Source organism: Myotis myotis, unplaced genomic scaffold (genome assembly GCF_014108235.1).
Source record: "Myotis myotis isolate mMyoMyo1 unplaced genomic scaffold, mMyoMyo1.p scaffold_m19_p_2, whole genome shotgun sequence".
NCBI classification, from domain to species: domain Eukaryota; kingdom Metazoa; phylum Chordata; class Mammalia; order Chiroptera; family Vespertilionidae; genus Myotis; species Myotis myotis.
The window spans coordinates 208,510,870-208,525,643 of NW_023416324.1; the positions used below are offsets into that span (position 1 = coordinate 208,510,870).

Consider the following 14,774-nt stretch of genomic DNA (forward strand, 5'->3'; position numbering starts at 1 on the left):
CTGTGTTAGGGTTTCATTTGGGTCTAGTTTCTCCAGGAAGCGGAGCTCAGTCTCTAGTTTACCCCCATATGGGAAGAGGTGGCCAAGGAGCCGGGCCACCCCAGGGTCTGCTACGCTCTCTGCACCCCTGCTCCGCAGGCACGGATCTGGGTGAGGCCACCACCAAGTTGCTGTGGTGACTTCACAGCCTTCCTACCGCTTTCTTAAAAGGGAAGATTATAATTTCTCCATCTCCACCATAACTCTGACCTCTGAGGGACAACAAAACATTTACCATCAAGACAATTCACAATTTATAACCAGCATATTCATAAAAAGAAAAATGTGCAAAAGATGCGTAAATCGGGTAAGTCGGGGAGCTGTGAAGATGGACCGACTCAAAGGCTCTTGGCTGCGCTGTGGGGAGTGAGCCGCACCAGCACACTGCAGGCTCCTGGCTCAACCCACCCATACGTGATGGACGCGGAGCTTCTCCAATAAGGTACTGCTTTAAGTGAAACACACTAAACCCAAATCCAGGAGAGATGCTGCCACTAAAAATCAACTTGGGGGTTAGAGCTAATGTTGTAAAAGACACAGTGGCAAGTCTGATAGGAGGCCCTCTGCTGGGGTCAGCCTGCCGTCTGGGGGTCTGTCTCTGGTGGCGTGTGCCATGTTGTCAGTGGGGGCAGAGGTTCCCACTGTGTCCCGGATTCTGCATTTGTCTACTTCACATCCACTCGTCACAGGCAGATTATATTAACTCTATTTTCTTTCTCCTGATGCTCTGCCATTTGGGAGCCTTGCCGACCCCGGGAGAGATGGCCCTCCCAGGGCTAGCCGGTCTGAGGGACAGCAGAGGGCTCGGCCAGCAGTGCGAGCTTCTCCTTCTCCAACTCACTCACCTGAGGCAAAGCTTCCCTGCCCTGAGACAACCTGGGCCAGGGCCAGGCACCCAGAGACCACCGTCAGCGCCCAACGCCCACCAGGATCCTTCAAACTGGCCACTCCTAAGCTTTCACCCTGTGGAAGCCCCAATGAAGTCTCTGGGCCAGGCCTCTCCCTCACCGCTGTCTTCCTCCTGACCAACCTTGTGCTCCCCGTGTGGCGTGACACACCCCGCCTCCAGAGAACTGTGAGGAGTAAGTCTTATTCCAATGGCACTGGCTCTCTCTGGGGTCACTCAGCACCCCATTAGAGCTACAGTTCCCAGGGTACCAATGGGGCCGCAGAGCATTCTCTAGACTTGCTGGGTCTGACAGTTCCAAGTCTACTTAGGTTCCTGCTACCTAAAGGGCGTGTAATTAATCAGACACACAGACTGACTGTCATGCAGTGCCATCCTACTTGATATTTGCTCTACCTTCAGCTAATGAGTTCGTTAAAAACGCCAGTTACATATATTTTGCTTTCATCTCATTAAGTGATCATTTCCTTATTTCCTCATCAAATGACATAACCCAATGCCCAGGAAATCTTCAAACACAACAAATGCTGTACTTTTTGCTTTCCTGGAGATCAGAGTGATTCGGATCCAGCAGCAGGAGGAGGCACGTAGCGCCCTGGCCGTGGAGGTTGTGCGTGGCCGGGCGCAGCCGCGGGAGATCCGCTCTGACGGCAGGCGCCGACCTCGGCCGTTCCACAGAGAGTCCCCAGAGTTAAGTAAGCCCTAACTCTGCGCCCATCACTTTCTTCTTCTCGTCCTTTCCAAGTCCTGCTTCTACCTCCAGGACTATTTCAGAGAAACGTAAAAACAGACACCTGTATTCACAAGTCAAGAAACTACAGCTGAACGACGATGATTTAATGCACCAGGTATGGTTTCTGTAACCAGCAAATTGACAATTTATAATTGAAAAAAACACACGCTTTAAAGCTCTTTTTTCCCCACTTTAAAACACATCAATTTCTGCCGAAACCGGTTTGGCTCAGTGGATAGAGCGTCGGCCTGCGGACTGAAGGGTCCCAGGTTCGATTCCGGTCAAGGGCATGTACCTGGGTTGCGGGCACATCCCCAATAGGAGATGTGCAGGAGGGAGCTGATCGATGTTTCTCTCTCATCGATGTTTCTAACTATCTCTCTCCCTTCCTCTCTGTAAAAAATCAATAAAATATATTTTAAAAAAAACAACAAAACACATCAATTTCAGACTTCAGCTGTCATGTCTTTGCGAGTTAATAACTACTGAATTCTAGGAGAACGTCATAAAGAGCCACACGCCACTGAGCATCTGACGTTCCTGGTATCTAATTAATTTTATTTTTATCTCTGTCCTCAGAGTAAAGACTCCAAAATGTAATGTTCCTAGAATATTAATTTAGGATGAAACTCTTAGAAACTATTTTTCTACTCTTACAAGAGGAAAAAGAGGAGTTTATTCCATTAGAATTCTAAACTCTCTAAATGAGTCAGTTATTCATCAATTATTTATATATAATCGACACATGGGAATCTGTAACGTTACTTAACTTAATGTTAAAATACTCCGGAAAGAGCTGCTAATAAGGCACATAGCCAACTGTCACTCATCCCAGTGCAGTGAGCAATAGGGTAGTCCCGTCTGTTTTCAGGAGCCCCCGTTCTAACGAGAGAAGGACAATCAATAGTGTGTCTAAGCAGCGAAATGGGCTGGGACACACGTCGGAGGAGATGGTGCCACCAGGGAAGAGGACAGGGACAGGAGTCAGTGGTGGCTTTGAGTTTCGAGGAAAGCCGTCATGAAGCCAAGACGAAGGCTGTGAGGGAGCAGAGACACTGGGGAAGAATGTTCTTAGAATACAGAAGGGCCAAGACCCTGAGCAGCGCCCAGCAGCCCAGGAACAGCCAGGAGTCCCGAATGGCCAAGGCGAAGGCTGGAAGGTCCTGGAGGGTCAGCTCGTAGGGTCTCCTGGGCCTGGGCCTGAGCCTGGGCCAAGACGTGGTAGTCACTCTGCCCAGGAGTTTTAAGCTGTTTCTGGCCTCAGGTCCCTGGGGAAGAGCAGCTGTAGGGACAGGGCTCACCCAGGGATACTGGTGAGGAGCCCAGCACAGACAGAGCAGGTAGCGCAGCGTGGAAGGCAGGGGACAAGCGAGAAATAACCAGGTTCTGGATAGATTCTGACGACTTCCCAATGGCTTAGATGTGGGGCAGGAGAGACAGGATGGCCTGCTTAGGGCTGAGGGCCTGGAAGGACAGAGCTGCTGAGACAGAGACTGCCAGTGGGCTGGGCAGTCAGGAGTTGGGTTTGCTGTCTGAGGTTGGAGAGGTCTGTGGACCCCCAAGAAAAGATGCTGGGTGGACCCAGATCTAAGTCTGGACAGCACAAGGAAGCTCTGGGCTGGAGAATCAGGTGTGGGACTCACCTACACAGAGATGAGAGCGGTGAGATTCCTGAGTCCTGAGCACAGACAGAGCCGAGAGAGACCAGGACGGAGCTGGTAAGTACACTGGGCAGTGCTTGCTGCTGGGAGGACAGGAGAGGGAAGGATGGGCAGGGAGCTTGTGAGGGAGCAGCCACGGGACACGGTGTGTAGTATGTTTATTAAGTGGCCTGCCAATCACATCATCTGTATTAGCTTACTTAGATTTCACCAAGTCTCAGTACAGGAGACGCTGAGATGACTGACAATGGACAGTCTGGACACGGCCACCATCTGTCATACAACATGCAAGCCCTCATGAGTGGAGCTGTGCAGTGTACAACCCGCACGGCTGGACAGTGTGGCCTTGAGAACAGGACCGAGTAACCAGCACAGACCCCTGAGCAGGTCCTCCTGGTGGAACATCTGCTCTGCCTCTTGCTGGCCAGCAGACCTTGAGAAGTTCTCACCCTCACGGCTCCTCGGACTCCTCATCTGTACAACACGGTCACAGTCATGCCCCCCCTTCCCTCACTAGGCTTTCTGGGAGAATACAGCGAGGGCACAGTGGCCACTGGGCTTTAGCTGCTGTCATATCGTCAGCACCCCCACTTTATGAAGGTGAGCCCCGTAGCTGGAGAGGCTAGATGGATTGTTCAAGGTCACACACTGGGGAAGTGGCAGAACACTGGGGGATCCGGGACATTCTACACTCTTCCTTCTCCTGCAAGGCAGCCCAATTAAAGCAAATTCACAACTACTCAAGTTTACTGTTTTCACTATGTTAAAATTCCTCACAATTTTTAAAATCCACACATATGTATTTCTTTAACACATTTTTCTTTTCTATATTAAAATGGTTTCAAATAGATTGGGATAAGTCTAGTTATCAGTCTACTTGCAACATTTCTCCACTCAAGATCATGGATTCAATTAAGCTCCTTCCATTTTCTTTTTTTAAAAAATATATTTTATTGATTTTTTACAGAGAGGAAGGGAGAGGGATAGAGAGCTAGAAACATCAATGAGAGAGAAACATCGATCAGCTGCCTCCTGCACACCTCCTACTGGGGATGTGCTTGCCAACAAGGTACATGCCCTTGACTGGAATTGAACCTGGGACCTTTCAGTCCCCAGGCCGACGCTCTATCCACTGAGCCAAACCGGTTAGAGCTCTTCCATTTTCTTTTAAGGTGACTTTACCAAGAAGTTTTGAATTTAAATAAAAATCTACATTTCTCAAATCAGTATAGCAGGTGTTAGGTTTAGGGAAAAAAGGGAGGGGTGAGGCCCTTGATTTGGAGGCCCTACAATTAGCTCCAATAGCCAAAAGCAACCTAAAGGAAGGAAGCAGTCACAGACTATGGTGCGCAGATGGCTGAGGTGGCCCACGGGAGGCTCAGGTGGCCCACAGACAGCTACATTGGCCACAGATGATTCAGGTGGCCCATGGATGGCTCAGGTGGCCCATAGACAGCTATGTTGGCCACAGATGACTCAGGTGGCCCATGAATGGCTCAGGTGGCCCACAGACAGCTACATTGGCCACAGATGATTCAGGTGGCCCATGGATGGCTCAGGTGGCCCATAGACAGCTATGTTGGCCACAGATGACTCAGGTGGCCCATGGATGGCTTAAGTGGCCCACAGGTAATTATGGTGGTCACCAATGGCTCAGGTGGCCCACGGATGGATGGCTATGGTGACCACAGAAGGCTGAGGGGCCCACAGATGGCTCAGGTGGCTCACGGATGGACTGCTATGGTGGCCCACTGATGGACCATATGGCCCAAGGAAGGCTCAGGGGCCCACAGATAGCTCAGATGGCATGCAGATGGCTCAGGTGGTATGCAGATGAGTGCTGGCAGCAGAGAGCAATGCAGACCTGCAAGGCCTGGTGCTACAGAGAGCTCTGCTCCCTCCTTATAGATTGAGAGAAAGTTGGAAAGAAATTGCTGAAAGTCTGAACACAAACTTGAAACTAAGTTAAATTGATAGTCACAGTTTAAATGGGTATTTTTAAGGATTAATTTTGAATCATTCTTTAAAAACAACGCTTACTATAACTGACTATTAAAAACAAAGTAGAACACAAACCTTTTAAAATATAAAGTAAAACCAGCTGGTCCTTCAAAGATGACAAAGCAGTTTTGCTCATTCTAGAGCAACTAACTTCTGGCTGAGTTCATCTACTGTAAATAATTCCAGGGTTTTTAAAATGAGAAATGTATAGGTTAAGGCAATAGCATAGCTCTGCCAGTGTGGCTCAGTGGTTGAGCATCAACCCATGAACCAGGAGGTCAGGGTTTGCTTTCCAGTCAGGGCACACGCCCGGGGTGTGGGCTCAATCCCCAGTATGAGGTGTGTAGGAGGCAGCTGATGAATGATTCTCTCTCATCATTGATGTTTCTATCTCTCTATCCTACTCCCTTCCTCTCTGAAATCAATAAAAATATGTTTAAATAAGTATATAAAATGGTTAAAACCTGTTGAACAAAAAGTTTTTTGAAGGAAACTGATATTGGGCCTCATAGAGGGAAGGCATAGAAAAGGTACTAATGGCCTGAAAATGGAGTTTTTTCCTTAGTAGCTGTCTCTTCGTCGTCTTAGCATGATCCTATAGCACCATCTACTGTCTGAAGTTGTCACTCAAGTGAGCCAAAGACAGGCCCTGGCTCCCAGCTTGGCTGCTGTGGGCACTGGCCTGTCCCTCATTGTGCAGTCAAGGTGTTCTGTCCTGCACACACACAATGTCACCGAACATCACCGTCAGGCAGGCCACTCCAGACGCGGATCAGCACATCTACGTGGGCAAGAGGGCATCTCTGGTTGGAGGCATGGCTAACTGCACACATCTGTCAGAATAGATCAAGTGTACACTTGAAATGAGTGAGTTTTTACATCTCAATGAAGCCAACTTAAAAACAAAAATCCCAGAAAAAATTGTATAAAAAGTCAGAACCTCAATTTGAAATAAAATAGACATCACAGAGATTTCAAGAAAAATGAATGACTATACTCCAAAAAGCAGAATGAGATGCTGGCAGAGACCGGGAGAAAGCAAGGGAGCATGTGGTTCCTCTCTCAATGAGAAAACGGAGGCTCAGGGCCAATACTCGCAGACACAGGTTACTCGATTCCGGCTCACTGTCACCACGGCCACCCCCGCTGCACATACGAGGAGACTGGGCAACTAGCCCAGGACACGGTGCTGCTGGGAGGGCCAGGCCTACAGCCATTCGCGCCCTCTGCTCTACCGCCCAGGCAATGTGAGGATGCAGGAAACGATAACACTGAACCAAAAGGCACGGCTCAATGGCAGGAAATCAAATGTGGGCGACTTTCAGCAGTCAGAGGGTGCAAAGGAGAAGTCATGCTAACCCTTCCCTTTGGCCGAGAAAAAGTCCTGGTGTGGGACATGGAGAAGAAAATACAACCACGTGCATTTCACTTGGTTCTGTGACGAACAGCATTTACTGATCATGAGAAGACAAGACAAATACCATTTCTGGATCTGAAACTGATTGAACTGTGGGTACAGAACAAAATGAAGTTTTCTACTTCGATAATGTGAAAGGAAACAGAAAAACAAACCTGCCCGAAGCTGAACAGTGGAAAGAGTGAGAAGAGGTGACTGGGCATGGCAGGGAAAGTGCTTCCTATGTCCCACACGGTGGGGAGCCGGGAGGCGTCCGAAGTCCAGGGAACAAGGACGGGTAAGCACACACAGTTCTGAGCTAACCAACAGAGGAACGAGGCTGCTATCCCCGCTAGCTGACCCCGTGCTCCTCCCCAAGCCTGTGGCCCTGCCCCCTTCATCGGGGATGCTATGAGAGTTAAATACACATTTTCTGTCTCCTTTGTGACTATCGCTGGATGCCCAACACAGTTCTGGCCAACAAGATACAAGTAAAAATATACTGGCGGCTTCTTGAATGCCCCAATAAAAAGGACAAACATGGGTTGTACTGCCTGCTCCTTTCCAGTTGTTCCTGCCTTGAATGTGGATGTGATGACTGGAGCTGTGGCAACAACATTGCAACCATGAGGGAATGGTAACGAGAACTGCAGAGACACTTGCCCAGATTCCTGACATGGTTATGCTCTAATTCAACACTAGTAAAAACCTACCTTTACATTACTCTTAATGAAATAAATGAAGAAATAAATCCCCTGTTGTTTAAACCATTGTAGGTTTTCTGTTACTTTCAGCCAAAAGCACTCCTGACACAGGAAGAGAGGGGAAGGCAGGAGAAGTGCAATTGAGCTAAATCCTCCTCTATCTGAACTAAGAGTCATCAGATGATGTCTAAAATGTATTTTTTTAAAAAAGCAAGTATATATTTTAGAAACAGGGCGTACAGCAGGGACTGCCATCTGAGAACCAACATCCTTCCTTCTTTCTCGAGGCAAAGCACCCACATTTCTAGTCACCTTATAGCCAGTCATGGTCACATGACTAAAGGTAAGTCCACTGGGATGAAAACAGAAGTGTCTCCTGACAGCTCCTGGGGACATTCTCATCGTCTTAGCACGATCCTATAGCACCATCTACTGTCTGAAGTTGTCACTCAAGTGAGCCATGCACAGGGCTCTGCCATTCTTTCTCCAGCACACGCCCAACCGTGTGTGAGTTCATAGGGCAGGTCGAACACCAGGACAGAAAGCGTCTGGGGCGCTGACAGCTGGAACCATTCCAGCCCTGCCCACCAAGCAGACACGGCCGTAGGGGAAGCCTCTTCTCTCCCTTGTGCTGGACCTCTGATTCCTGCCGCTGGTCCTAACACTGACCAACCCAGAAACACAGAGAGCCACGGCCCTTTAAAATAACTCAATGCTGCCTCTAGGGAGGTGAGCGCTCTGGACAGTGCTTTTTACCAAAGGCCCTTCCAAATTATGTGATTTGTCTCACTTTGACAGCATCACTTTGATAAAAAAAAAAAAAATGAAACAAAACACAGGTCTGGTCTTTCCCTCACCCCCACAGGCATCCACCCAAGGCCCCGCCCCTCCACGCCCCTCCCACAGTCACAGCCCCTCAGGCCCACCAGGCTACCACAGCCAGCCCTCTCCTGCCCCCGCCCCTGCTCCACAGCCTCTCCTGTCGTGTGCCTACCTCCCCAGTTGACTTCCCAGATAACAGGCTCTTCTTTCAAGACTCAGTTCCAGCTCACCCCACGAAGCTCGCCGCCCCTGCCTCCAGGACAGGCTCCCTGGCTCCCCACTGCTGTCACAGCACCAGCAGACACCACAACCCTGAGCCCACCAGACGCTCATGTTGAGTCCAAAGGCCATGTTGTCCCTTCCCCAGTGCCTCCCTGGGAAGTGCCAATGAAACAAGGGACCCCACCTCCCTCTCCAGCAACTCGGTGCCTTTTTCTTCTAGAATGGGGCCCACGGATCTCTCATCACAATGCGAAGGAGTGGTGGAGAGGCCACATCGAACGCTCTCGCCCATGTCTGAGGTCACCCGTGGCTGTAAACCCAGGCAGGCGCGCCCCTGGTCAGTGGTGGTACATGGCTGCTGGGCACAGCTAGGCTGGGTTGACAGGTAGCCAAGACCATCTTTCTGAACTATCGCACATCAAGGAAGGTCCACGAGAGGGCGCTGCTGTGCTTCCACAAGCGCCTTCTGCGGCAGATGCCTTCAGAGAAACTGAAAAAAAAAGCAAGGGCTGGAGGATACCAGACTTTCCTGCATCTACAAACCAACCCCTTCGTTTTTTACACATCAGTCTGAAGGTATCTGCATCCATTATTTTATGTTTAGTCACGACCAGACACAAAACAGCTAGAGGGACATTACGCACAGACTCCTAAGAACTGCGCATGCACCCAACACTGTAGGCGGCTGGATTTCTATGCTCCCTGCTGGTCCCTGTCGACTGGCTTCCCAGCCCACGGCCACCAGCAGGTGGCTGTGGTGGGTGGCAGTGGTGCCCCACGGCAGCCACGTGTGGAAGGGTCTGCACATTCTAGTGGGGTCTCCAGGCACTTTGTGGGCACTACGTGGGACAAGCAGGACGTACCAGAAGCAAAACGCTCCCACACGGAAGGACGCGTGTAAGTGAAAGGGGTTCACCGTCCCCACACCCAGACCCGACTGTTACGGCCAACACGAGATTTTCCACACCCACTCACGTTCCAGAAACATAACCACCGTGAGAAGACAGGGGGCTGCACCTGTTTCTTTCGGAGCTAATCCACGAGCCACACCAGCTCTGCCGCATGGCTCCCGCCATCACCCAGCACCCGGCTCCACCTGCCTTCGCAGGTGTCCGTCACAGTGGCTCCTTTGAGAGCAGTGGTGCCTGAGATTTTACATGGTGACCCAAACATTATTTTAGTATGAATTCCTAATTTCTCTTTTATTACACTCAGGCAGTATAGCGCTTTTTAAAATTATATGGTTATACGTGTATAAAGCAGTATCTTCTATGAATTTCAGAATAAAAAGGGGAGTTACTGGGTAACTGTTAGAAAAAGAATGCTGTGGGGCCAATAGAAACGCTGAGAGGGCTTCGAAGTTAAACAGGAGTCCAGGCCCCTGTGGGCCCCTCTCCGAATGTGCACAGTTGGGTAAACACCACAGGAACGCCACAGTCCACTCCAAGGTGCCCCAACCTCGGGGACACTCTCACGTGTGAAGACACAGAAACAACTTCAATCTTGTTAAGGAATAAGCAAGGCAAGAGCGGCATCTGTGCCCGACACTGAACAGGAGGCCGCATGCCTACAGTGCCCCCGCCAGACCTGCCCGAGGGTCCGGAGAGAGCTCGATGGCATGTCATGGGGCTATGGCGATGAGGGCTTCAACTAGTAAATATGGCTTTTAGCCCCCCCAAAATCATGTTTATTTACTTTATTTTAAGCCACACTGAAAAAGGAAAAGCATATATATCAGACTATTTGTTGCCAACATTAGCTCATTTTGTGAAAAACAAGAAGAAACACAAGCCCTCTCTTGTGCAGTCACGTGTTAGTGCGCAGTCAGGAGACCTGACTCAGAACGCTGTGATGGCTTCGCTGCAGCCCTCTCCTTTGCTTTCTCAGCATGCGTTTCGGATAGCTCCTCTGGCCTGATTATTTTTTTTCCTATGGCTTTAAGGACAATTTATTTGTGCAAAAGATTATAAATGCTTCATTTCTCCAATGCATGTTTACACTCAATAAAAATACTTGCCCTTCCACATAAGCAGCATCACGCACGCATCGTTCGCACCTGCAGCCTGTGACAGGTCGGGGTCACAACCACACTTGGCTCCGCAGCACTAGGCACAGGTCCCCTTCCGACCCCGCCGCCCAGGGGTTCTAGCTTCCAGTAAATAAAGCTACAGAGAAGCCGATTTCGTATCACAATCAAATAAAAGAAGATCTGTGACTGAAGATAAACTCCACTCAGAGGCACAAGCCACGGGCAAAGTCACCTCGACACCGCCCTCCACTCTCCCCCCACCCCCCGGCCCCCCTCAGCTCTTATGCCTGGTGCCAAAGAAAGGCATCAGCTGAGGATCAAGCAGAACCTCCGGTACACGTCTCCCTGGGAACCAGTTACCCTACATTCCTGACCTTTCCCGACTCAGAAATGACCAGCGGGGCCTTTCCAGGCACAAACCCAATCCAGTGGTCAGACATGGGTGCATCTTCACTCCCCAAATGTGTCTCAACTTCTCTCAAAAGCAGATGCTGAATCTCATAATAGTCACCAAAAATAAGAAGTTAAGAAATTTTATCCTAATCACCTCAAATAAAATTATTTATGGTAAAAGGCTGAAGGCGGCACCAACCCTTACACGGTGCCCTGAGGCCAGAGGCGGCTCCAGGCCCCAGAGTCTCTGAGAGCAGCAGGGCTCCAGCCTGCAGGGGCCGCGGGGACTAGTGGGGATCGCAGAGAGATCCCTGGCAACAACCACCTCTGCTGGGAGTGACTCAAGAAAGCCCACGTGAGAAGGCGTGATCGCTTTACATCAAACAGAAGTCATTTTTACAGGCGAATGTTGGCAATGGCTGCAGGTTCTGACCTACCTTGGAGTGAGTTCAGTTCCTGTGTCGGCTCTGCTCCTGGGGCCAGGCCTCCGTCAGTGCGTGTCGGACTGAGGTCATCGGAACATGCGCTTGGCCAGGTTTCTTCAGCTGCTTCTCAAGGTCTCCACACCCCACTGGAGAGACTTCACTCTGTGTAATAAAAAGGTTCAATTGTTTACATGAACGTAACTCAATCTTAGATACTTCTTCACCCTTTCAGATGTGAGCTCTGATAATAAATACTCAATTAAAAATCTTCTTCCTGAATATAAGTTTAAATTATTTTTAATGTGTTCTTATGGTTTTTTAAAGCGGATACACAATTATCGATCATGCCTTCATCCCACCTGCCACGGCAGGCAGACGCACAGGGAACACCCACAATCCATTTCTGCTCCCAACACACTAGAGCCAACGGGCACCAAGCCACAGGCAAAGGAATGTGCCACGGGCACTGCCTGTGTGAGCTTCCCTCCTGCAAGGTGAGCGTGTGTGAGTGCAGACAGAACCTCGCAGGCCCAGGCGGCTCCCACCCCCTGCTGCCCAGGCCAAGGAGCCACAGGCCCTCCACGCACAGGCACGAGGCTGTGAATCGAGGTCTGCATGTCATTCCCTCTCTGCGTAAGAATGGTTTCAACCTGCAAGTTATGAAAGAGAATGTTTCCACACACTAATACACTTCCAAACCTATATAAGTAAAATTATATTTTCTTTTTTAAAAACAAACTGACATCCAAATGAAGGGAAGTCCTGGGGCAGACCTGTGCACTAACATGGAAGGCAGGAACCCTCGGTGGGCCCTGGAGACTGAGGCTGGAGTGCAGATGAGGTGGGTCTGAGTGGGCAGGAGCTCCTACTCTGCAGACAGTCCAGCCACCAGGACGTCCCCCCAGGCCACCCGGGCGCCTGCCACAACTACTGGTCCTCGTGGGTGAGAACTGACTGCTCTCCAAGACCTTCCCCACCTCCCAGCTGTGACTGCTTGGACTCACCTGCACCGAGGCCAGGACCCCATGAAGACCATCCCAACAGTGATGGGACCAAGGAGTTGCTATGCAATTAACCACATGAAAACCGACAAGGGCTACAGCCATCCTCGGTGGGCAAGAGCTAACACTGCAGATGCAGAGGGTGGCAGGAGTGTGAGAAAAGTCAGGACAGGGCAGGCTTTGTCTTCCTTGCAAAAGAGGAGAGGGAAGGTGGGGAGGAAGCGGCACGAAGCTGTGGTCTGGGGACAGGAAGCAAGACCGTCACAAGGCTGAGAGCTAGATCCTGCTCATTCTCAATGCCTGGACCCGCAGGTGAAACGGGCAGAAGTGTGGCCATGTGAAAATCTGAAAGGGGGAACCGGAGGTATCGGGTGGGACGAGCAGAAAGGCCCACCGCTGTGCCGTTCTGTGACTCCAGCTCCTGATACGCTGGGGCGGGCGACCCAGCCCCACGCCTTTCCGGAGTCTTCTCCTGCTGGGTGCTCCCGAGCTCCGGGCAGCCCCCTTGAAAACAGTGCGACGCCCCCCTTACCAAGCCGAGGGGCTTCCACAACAGGTTCCCATCTGACCACCTCCTAACACAAGGAAATCCAATGCCACAGCCATGCTGGTAAATCGGGGCCGTGTAAGCTGCAGCACGCCCGCACTAAGAGCAAGTACAGGACTAGTTGTACTAAAACAAGCGTGTCACTCAGCGCTGGATGGATTGGCTGTGCTGGTAATAATCACACTGATTAAATGAAGCAATTGTGTTTCCTTCTAAAGTGATATTTATCATTATAAGTTAATTAGATTGGAAATTAAGGCTTCACTCTGCCAAAAAATAAGTACTCTCATTTTCTACCTTGTAGCTGCATAAATCGATTACACGAGTTAAACAAAGATTTCAACGGAGCAGACTCTGATGTTTAGAGACACCAATTATTCCAAGATACAGAGGCTTGATATGCTCAAGACAAGTGAACGACAGTAAACAGCCAATTGACTGAAGGATACTTAGACAAAGACGCTTTCTCCCCGATCTCTCACAGTGGCTTCCAAGGGCTTAATTACTCCTAAGGATGGGTACCCACCGCAAAAGGATGGAAGCCAGCGGCACCAGCGAGCAGATGCGAATGGGCCAGGGTCACTGAGCCTGGGGAGCAAGAGGGTAGAGAGACGGCCTCAGCTGAGATGCCTGGTGAGAGGGAGGGTGGAAGGCCTCTTGGGAGAAGGCACCACGGACAAACGGACAAACGTATAAGAAAGAAAACCCAGTCTGTTTTCAGAAAGGCAGCGCTGAGGGCTCTGTGGGCAATGGCCAGAGGGCTGAGACCAGAGGCTGGGAAGACATCTGGGGCCAGAGGGAGGGCAGAGACTGGAAAAATCAGGTCTGCATCTTGGAGGTGTGAGGAGCGGGACGCGGTGACTGACAGTCCAGGCGGAGGAATGAACCAAGCCTGGGTGCCTCTGAGGATCCAGGCTCCGTGAAGGGCTGGATAGCACTTGGCAACCAACATGATAAAATCAAGAGAAGAAATGGTAGAAGAGGGCAGTTTTCAGTTGTTCTGACTGCTGTTACTTCAACTTGGACAATGACGAACCTTCCCTGGCAAACTGAAGGAACACCGGGAGAAGTCGGCAGGGGGCAGTGAGAGCCCAACGGTGCCCACCTGAAATTCTAGGCCAGTGGTTCTCAACCTTCCTGATGCTGCGACCCTTTCATACAGTTCCTCATGTTGTGGTGACCCCCAACCATAAAATTATTTTCGTTGCTACTTCATAACTGTAATTTTGCTACTGTTATGAATCATAATGTAAATATCTGATATGCAGGATGTATTTTCATTGTTACAAATTGAACATAATTAAAGCATAGTGATTAATCACAAAAACAATATGTAATTATAGATGTGTTTTCTGATGGTCTTAGGCGACCCCTGTGAAAGGGTCGTGCGACCCCCAAAGGGGTCGCGACCCACAGGTTGAGAACCGCTGCTCTAGACTCAACAAAAAATCTCTTCACAGTGACAGCAAGTGAAGATGTTTTCAAACAAGTAAAAGCTGAGAACCTGCCAGCAGTGGCCCTCACTAGGAGAAATCCTAAAAGGCACAGGAGAAGAAATGCGCTATCGTGGAGAGAGAATCAGAACAGAAAGAACAAAGATAAGAGCAAGTGGCCTGTGGGAACAGAGACCTCCCACTGCTCAGACAGAAAAGAGAGGGAGCACTCCTAACCCTTGATCGCCTTGGGAGCACGCCTGTCACCGACGCTGCAGGAATTAAAAACCAGTGGTCAACTTCTCTTCGGAACAGAGACATCACAACCAAGTTCAGTATGTATACACCCAGGATGCTCAGTTGGCTGCACATTTGGAAATACATCAACAGTGGCGTTTCCACTCAAGAGTCCTTTAACTTAGACTCCTCAATACTTCAAGTTGGTTATTTCCTAAATCTCC

At 50.0% G+C, this 14,774-nt stretch overlaps 1 protein-coding gene across 2 annotated transcripts in view; it reads right to left on the bottom strand.

Annotated features, from left to right (window-relative positions):
• The window catches only part of ADARB1 (adenosine deaminase RNA specific B1), a 107,484-nt gene that overhangs the window by 48,652 nt on the left and 44,058 nt on the right, over window positions 1–14,774 (bottom strand). For both annotated transcript variants that reach the window (XM_036348852.1, XM_036348851.1), the window contains exon 2: window positions 11,345–11,494. The gene's annotated coding sequence lies outside the window, so the exon portion shown is untranslated. The remainder of the gene's footprint in view (window positions 1–11,344; window positions 11,495–14,774) is intronic.